Raw genomic sequence first — 9,180 nt, forward strand, 5'->3', positions numbered from 1 at the left:
GCGCCGAACCATTAATTCATAAAATCATCAGAGCAGGGTACTACCGAGACAGCATGGAGAAGAACACTAAGGAGTTCATTCGAAAATGTGATAAATGTCAAAGGTTTGCACCGATGATCCGTCAACCCGGAGAGCAGCTTCATTCGGTCATTTCTCCATGACCATTCATGAAATGAGGAATGGATATCGTCGGCCCTCTACCATCGGCCCCAGGTAAAGCTAAATTCATTTTGTTTATGACTGACTATTTCTCTAAATGGGTTGAAGCACAGGAGTTCAAAAAAGTGAGAGAAAAAGAGGTTATAGATTTCATCTGGGACCACATCGTGTGTCGATTTTGATACCAGCAGAAATAACTTGCGACAATGGTAGACAGTTTATCGGCGGTAAAGTGACAAAATTCCTCGAAGACCATAAAATAAAAATAATATTGCCTACACCATATCATCCTAGCGGGAACGGACAGGCCGAATCAATGAACAAGATTATCATCCAAAACATAAAGAAAAGATTGAACGAAGCTAAAGGAAAGTGAAGAGAAATTTTGCCCGAAGTCCTTTGGGAATATCGGACAACATCTAAATCCAGTACATGAGTGACCCCATTTTCCCTAGTGTACGGCTCCGAAGCTTTAATTCCGGTCAAAGTCAGGGAACTAAGCGCAAGGTTCCGACATACATCAGAAGAATCGAGCTACGAGGCAATGAATACTAGTCTCGAATTATTAGATGAAAAACGAGAGGCGGCACTGGTTCGAATGGCTGCACAAAAACAACGAATCGAAAGGTACTACAACAGAAGCACCAACCTCCGCCATTTCAAGGCCGGGGACTTGGTTCTAAGGAAGGTCACCGTCAACACTCGAGATCCTAATGAAGGGAAGCTCGGCCCAAATTGGGAAGGACCCTATCAAGTCCTCGATATAGTCAGGAAAGGGTCTTATAAACTTGGAGCAATGGATGGAAAACCATTACCAAATAATTGGAATATATCGCTTCTCAAACGATATTACTATTAAGGTATGACTTTCTCTTCTCTATAGTCTATATACGTATATTCGACACTAACTTATTGCAGGAATTCGAAGAAAAACATCAAGACCTCTGGTTTCAAAGCACGCGGTGTACTTTTTTCCCTTAAGTTCGGCTTTTATCCCAAATGGGATTTTTCCGGCAAGGTTTTTAATGAGACAACAACTATGTGCTACCCAGGAACAAATCAATAGTATCCGAGGCTCCTTCATAATCAACCTCGAATACTGGGGGCTACCAATTGAATAAATCATGTTCGGCACAAGAAAGTTGCTCCATATCAAATCCATGTCGAACAGGGTCTCGATAGAGAAAAGTGTAAGGGCCAAATGGTCAAAACAAACCATGCCCACATAGTTGTGCTCGAACTCTGGCACAAGATATAAATACATGTGTAATGACTTATAAAGGAGAACTTCTTTTTCAGATACCTCACACTTTGAAAAGATTTTCATGCTTCATGATTCAAATAGGATTAAAGGCCAACCACCATCAAAGGGATTTTTGATACAAACGATCATAAAGGCCTACGGTCCAAGATATTCTGAGTTCGAGTTCGAAACAATCACTCACTTAATTATAAAAGCCTAAGGGCTATCTTACTTCGAGTTCGAGCAAACACTCACTCGATCATAAAGGCCTACGGGCCAAGATAATCTGAGTTCGAGTTTGAAACAATCACTCTCTCAATTATTAAAGCCTAAGGGCTATCTTACTTCGAGTTCGAGCAATCACTCACTCGATCATAAAGGCCTACGGGCTAAGATATTCTAAGTTCGAGTTCGAAACAATCACTCACTGAATTCTTAAAGCATAAGGGCTATCTTACTTCGAGTTCGAGCAATCACTCACTCGATCATAAAGGCCTACGGGCCAAGATATTCTGAGTTCGAGTTTGAAACAATCACTCACTCAATTATTAAAGCCTAAGGGCTACCTTACTTCGAGTTCAAGCAATCACTCACTCGATCATAAAGGCCTATGGGCCAATATATTCTAAGTTCGAGCTCGAAACAATCACTCACTCAATTATTAAAGCCTAAGGGCTATCTTACTTCGAGTTCGAGCAATCACTCACTCGATCATAAAGGCCTACGGGCCAAGATATTCTGAGTTCGAGTTCGAAACAATCACTCACTCAATTATTAAAGCCTATAGGGCTATCTTACTTCGATCTCGAGCAATCACTCACTCGATCATAAAGGCCTACGGGCCAAGATATTCTGAGTTCGAGTTTGAAATAATCACTCACTCAATTATTAAAGCCTAAAGGGCTATCTTACTTCTAGCTCGAGCAATCACTCACTCAATCATAAAGGCCTACGGGCTAACAATTATTAAATCCTAAGGGCTATCTTACTTCGAGCTCAAGCAATCACTCACTCAATTATTAAAGCCTAAGGACTATCTTATTTCGAGTCAGAGCAATCACTCACTCAAAGTCTACGGGCTAATATACTTTGAGTTCGAGTTCAAAACAATCACTCACTCAATTATTAAAGCCTAAGGGCTATCTCACTTCGAGTTCGAGCAATCACTCACTCGATCTTAAAGGCCTATGAGCCAATATATTCTGAGTTCGAGCTCGAAACAATCACTCACTCAATTATTAAAGCCAAAAGACTATCTTACTTCGAGTTCGAGCAATCACTCACTCGATCATAAAGGCCTACGGGCCAAGATATTCTGAGTTCGAGTTCGAAATAATCACTCACTCAATTATTAAAGCCTAAAGGGCTATCTTACTTCGATCTCGAGCAATCATTCACTCGATCATAAAGGCCTACGGGCCAAGATATTCTGAGTTCGAGTTTGAAATAATCACTCACTCAATTATTAAAGCCTAAAGGGCTATCTTACTTCTAGCTCGAGCAATCACTCACTCAATCATAAAAGCCTACAGGCTAAGATATTCTGAGTTCGAGTTCTAAACAATCACTCACTCAATTATTAAAGCCTAAGGTCTATCTTACTTCGAGCTCGAGCAATCACTCACTCAATTATTAAAGCCTAAGGACTATTTTATTTCGAGTCCAAGCAATCACTCACTCAAAGTCTACGGGCTAATATACTTTGAGTTCGAGTTCGAAACAATCACTCACTCAATTATCGAAGCCTAAGGGCTATCTCACTTCGAGTTCGAAACGTTCACTCGACTACTAAGCCTGTGGGCTACTTTTATTTTTTGAGTTCGGGCAAGCGCCCACTCGACCACTAAGCCTGTGGGCTACTTTTATTTCAAGATCACTGGCCATAGAAGCTACAAAGGCCAAATTCGATGAAATCACTGAAATCCTCAAGAAAACATCCGCAAGGCATGCATGAAATCTTCATGAAGCAAGTCAGTAAAACAAAAAGATATTTGTATAGATATACAAATATGGTTTACATAAATAAATGCAACATAGAAGAAGTTAAGGGCTAAGTTTTTGGGTTATCATCGAGAGCGGTCTCTTCTCCACCGGGCTCCCCCCATCTTCGGACCCGTTCTTGCTACCATCATCATCATCATCGCCATCAGAAGTCAAAGCTTCAGCATCAGTTTCGAGTTCTTTAGCCCTTTTTATCTCTTCAGCAAGGTCAAAACCTCGAGCGTGTATCTCCTCGAGGGTCTCCCTCCGAGACCGACACTTAGAAAGTTCGGCAACCTAATGTGCTCGAGTGTCGGCAGTATCCGCTGCCTCTCTTGCCTCCATTTAAGCAGCCTCGGCATTGGCCCGATACACGGTAATGGACTTGTCTGCTATGTCTTTCAATGACTCCACCTCCGTCTTGGCCTCAACAAGCCTTGTTTCAAGCTCCTCGATCCTCTTGCCCTGAGCTGAACCTTTTTGTTTGACACTTTGAAGCTGAACATCGGCCGATAATAATTTGGCTAAGATGGTTTCTTTTTCTGCAGCCATGCGGTCGATAGTCTCCTTCCACCGGTCACATTTGGCCTTATTTGATCGACTTCTTCCCGAAGTAACCCGATCTTTTCAACCTTTTGCTGCAACTGAGATAACGAAGGGTTAGCTTCCACAGTTTGGTCAAACCCATACTCTAACGGAACGAGGCTCACATGCTTATCTCGTTTGGCCTCTTCTTCACGAGCCTTAGCTAAATCCGTTTGGAGGTCCTTTATAACCTCGTCCTTTTGGCTACAAAGAAGCCGCAGAGCATCTCTCTCCCCCGAGACCTTCTTAAGCTCGACCTCACACTGGCTGAGGTAGACTCGAAACCTGCTGATGGCGTGCATAGTAAGGAAAAAATGCACGTCAAGTTTAGAAAAGAACGAAGAAACCAAGTACAATAAAATCATTACCCGAGAAATGAAATGTTGGGCCTCTTCTAGGAGAAGAGAAGCGTCACTAATATCGGAGGCATCATCGACTCCAGTAAAGCAATTCCGAAAAGGGTCCCCTACACTAGAGCCTCCACCCATATCGGGGGTCTTTAATTCTCGAGCTTCCTTTAACGCCTTCTCAGAAAAGATCGGAAGAGAAGGCAAATGACCCACTATCATAGTCCCAAGCGAATCGCTCGGGATGCTCTGATCGAGACTCGGGGTATCGAAACCAACCCCGACCGGTATAACCGTCAACGGCTCAGAAGGTCTGGCAACCTCGATACCTTTCGCAGATCGAATCACCAAAGCCGAAGCATCATCATCTTCTTCTTCTTCTCTTAGTCATTGGACCGAGTCCGTCGAAAGAGTGATTACCTTTCTCCTCACCCTTCGAGTTTTGGGCTTGGGGTCCTCTGACAAAGAGACAACTTTTCGCTTATTATCTTTCCCCGGTTCCGGGACCGGGGACTTGGTTCCTTCCTCACCACTCGGAGGCCTCAAAATGGCATCCTTGGTTACACCTTCATGAAAGGAAATCGGTAACGAATGGAGCATAAAACACATTTCGAAGAACATGAGAAGTGACCCTTATCGTGATTCTTGGCCTCCCATCTACCTTTTGCTAAATCACGCCAAGCGCGTTCGGCATAAGAGGAAGTCGAGGCTAACTTTCGAACCCAATCCTCGAGGTCGGGTACCGCTTGTGGCATCCAATGGGCAGCTGTATATTGAAGAAAGATATCAGATAGAATAAGAGAAAGATACGAAAAGCAATGCCTTATGAAAATCACTTACGGTCGAAATTCCATTCCTCGAGGAACGATATCTTCTCTTCTGGAATGAGGTCACAGGTCCTCACCCGAATATAACGGCCCATACAACCCCAATCCTTGTCTTCGTCGATGCTCGACATTAAAGCTTTCGATGCCCAACGATGAAGCCTGATTAGTCCACGAAAGATTCGAGGCCGATACAATCGTATGAGGTGATTTAGGGTGAAATCCAGCCCCCCAGGCCTTATTGGAGAAGAAGCGAAGTAAGGTTACTATGCGCCATAAAGATGGATGAATTTGATTGAGAGTGACTTGATATCGTTTGCAAAAATCAATGATCACTGGGTCGACAGGACCCAACGTGAAGGAGTAAGTATAAATACTTAAAAATCCCTCCACATGAGTGATGACGCTCTCTTCGGGAGAGGGAATTTGCAACACAACCTCGGGACCCCAGTTGCAGTCTTTCCTCACAGCCTCGAGATGGCTCTCTATTATCGAGCACACGTACATCGACATATGCTCACATCGACTCGGAACCGACGAAGGATTTTCAACCTTAAAATCTATCTTCAGAGTACACGGGCCAGGAACGTACTCGTGGGGAGGTGGCTCCACCGGCGCCTTGTCGTCGGGCGGCCGTGAAGAGGAAGTTTTCTCCTTCTGAGGTAAGGTTTTTGAAGTTTTTGCCATTGATGTAAGAGAAAGAAAAGCAAAGGAAGATGAAATGTTGATGGTGTCAAACGCTGATGAAGGTGGCTCTATATACGGCGAAATAGAGGCAGAAAGAGTAAGAAATTTTGGGAGATTATGTTTGGAGATTGAAGATGTAAATGTGGTAAATAAAAAATGGAAGGGTTATTTATAGGTTTATACCGTGGCGGTTCAGTATCAGCGGTGGCCGACCACCGTCTGACGTGTATTAAATACCTTGAAAGACTAAATTGATGGGACAACTATCATATATGTCATGATCGAGCCCAGTGAAAACATCAGCTTATAATCTGATCGAGCTGTCGAAAATCATATCGTTTCTCACCACATTATTCTTGAGAAACGAGGGGACTATCTGTATACGGGCAAAATAGATTTTGACCTCCGCACGTTTGATCGAGTTCGAATGGTAAGCGATCGAAGTAAGAGCTCGAGACGAGTTCCGAGAATAGTACAAACAAGCCTCAAGCTCCAAGACCGATCGAGGAATCGATTCGGTATCATTATCAAGCCCATGACCAAATCCTACTGCAAGTCATTGTGAAGGTTGTCGTATATGCACAGACTGATTGGCATTCACCCCGAATGTCGAACTCGAACCAAGGCCGACTGCTTGACCAATACCGAGCTCGAGCCAGTATCGAGCTCGCAGACAGGAGCCGTTGCAACCGCACTAGGGGAGAGAATCTTGGCAGGAATCGAGGAAGAGACAATTTATCATGTGTTCTCCACTATATATTTTTTATTATAAATAAAGTAAGATTCCTCTACTATAAAAGGGGGAATCCTTGCAAGCACAAGACAGCCACATTGTAAGAAAAGACTACTTCTATTTATTGAAGAATAAATTTCTTGAGCTTATTTTACTCAGCATACTCACTCTTCTTGTTCATTAATTTATATCCCGTTTCTATAGTCAAGAATCTGAACACTTCCATTTCTACGTACGATTTATGTCAAGTTATATCACATATCCTTAGAACTACTTATAAATTAAACTATATCCGATTTTCCGGGTAAATAATAGTAATACATACAAAGTTGTACTAACACAAAAATGTGAATTAAAAATCGGCCTATAGTGTATAAGAGGGGTTGCTCTGATGGTAAGCAACCTCCACTTCCAACCAAGAGGTTGTGAGTTCGAGTCACCCCAAGAGCAAGGTGGGGAGTTCTTGGAGGGAAGGATGCCGAGGGTCTATTGGAAACAGCCTCTCTATCTCATAGTAGGGGTAAGGTCTGCGTACACACTATCCTCCCCAGGCCTCACTAGTGGGATTATACTGGGTTGTTGTTGTTGTTGTATTTTGAACATACATCATAATTGGATTGGTAAGCTGTGATATTTTTGGTTGTGCAACTTGTACCAAACAAAACGGGAGTATTCCCTACTCTGCTAAAGAATGTCAGCTATCGGGGAACACCTTTCAGTAAGGGGTGTTAATGGATAGTGCTTATCAATTTTTTAAATGTATAAATGTAAATAATATATTTTTAAACGGTGTAAAATTAGACAATTTTATTAAAGCATATGTCAAACATTTCTCGCGCACGAATTTTGCGTACACCGCTGAATATAAGAGCACGTAATTAGATGAAATTGTGAAGATCTTTTTGATCGTTCGTTCACGGCCTAGGTCGAAAATATAAAAACTTGAGCCGTCAGATGATTTAAAATTTATGGGTTAATAATTTTAGTATTTTTATATTTTGAATCTAAATTAATAACTTATATAAAATTTAAACAAAAACTATTGAGTTCGGTCCAACTTATATTATATGTTGTAGCTCCGCCATGTGACACTAGCAGTAGCAGGTATGTGGGGAAAAAAATATTTACTGCAGAGCTTTATGTTTCTGGAGAGTTTACATAAGAGGAACGCCTGTAACATGTTAAGCCCTTTACACATACGTTGATTCATCAATTTATATAGAAACAATATATATATATATATATATATATATATATATATATATATATATATATATATATATATATATATATATATATATATTTATGACACTTTGAACATATTGTATGTTTTTTTTAAGAATCCAAGATCTTGATCTAATGGTTAATAAAGTGGGTAAAATTATGAAAAATCAAGATTTAAATCATAATAAAAATAATAAAAAATTAGGTGATTACTTTTTATCTACCGAACCTTGATGTACAAAGTTAATCAAAACCAGTATAGTGGAAAGTGGCAGTATAGCCGATGGAATCATGGAGTAATAAAGTTACGCACAAGCTGACCGCACACACAAAAAAAGGAAAAAAATTGTATGTTTAATTTCTGAAAGAGAAGATAGATAATTATGATTAAGAAAGACGCTATGATTCCATCATTGGACCACTTCTTTAAGGATTTAACTCTCCAAATTTTTCTCGGGAAATTTCTCATTTTACTATCAATTGATGATAATCTTTTGTTTTAGGTTAGAAATACGTTTTAAAAAAAAGGTTAGAAATACATTCATTCATGTCCTCATGTTAATTAATATCAATATTTTACTGCAGAAATGGAAAGAAGCTGATTCGTGAGCTTTGTTTAATTTGCTTCACAACCTTTCTGTTAGGAATGCATCAACACATCAGAATGTAATTAGTAACCTAAATCCATCACAAAAGTACAAAACACAAGTGCCTCACGTGATTAAATAATATATCGGACAAACAATCATTTCGCTTTAATTTAAACATGCAAAAAAGAGAAAATATTTTTATACCACAGGTGTTAGTGTCTCCATTCTCCACTTATGGATGTCTCACAAAGTAAATGCATATTGCATGCAATTTTATCAAATGTCTCATAAAGGACCTGTTCATTAGAAAGAAGTTGTTCTCTGAGGAGAAAAAAAGGACACTTATTATATTGTAATATCATGTAGTTAGGAGCAGTTTGGTTCGCAGACAAGGCTATAAATAGGCAGAAATGTAATACAGAGATTAACAATTAAGTAGTGATTATCTAATATGATTCTCCAGTAGATGTTTTATATTCCGTTAAGAACTAGGATATGTTGTGTAGTTATCACACAAGTCCATCATATGCTAGATCACTTGTACTTTAAATCTCATCCACTAAGCTAATACTCCTTCCGTTTCAATTTATTTAAATCTATTTGACTGAATATTGAGTTTAAAAGAAAAAAAAAGGGACAAACTTATGATATAAAATGATGCACATATATTTTCTGTGACTATAATTCATTGCATAAAGGTAAATTATTTTCAATATCAAATTTAGGGTCATTTCTTTTATACGGACTAAAAGGAAAAGAAGTTAAAAAAAATTAAAACGGAGAGAGTGTTATAAGAAAAATCAAATTA

The sequence above is a fragment of the Nicotiana tabacum genome, chromosome 15, assembly GCF_000715075.1.
Source record: "Nicotiana tabacum cultivar K326 chromosome 15, ASM71507v2, whole genome shotgun sequence".
Lineage (NCBI taxonomy): Eukaryota > Viridiplantae > Streptophyta > Magnoliopsida > Solanales > Solanaceae > Nicotiana > Nicotiana tabacum.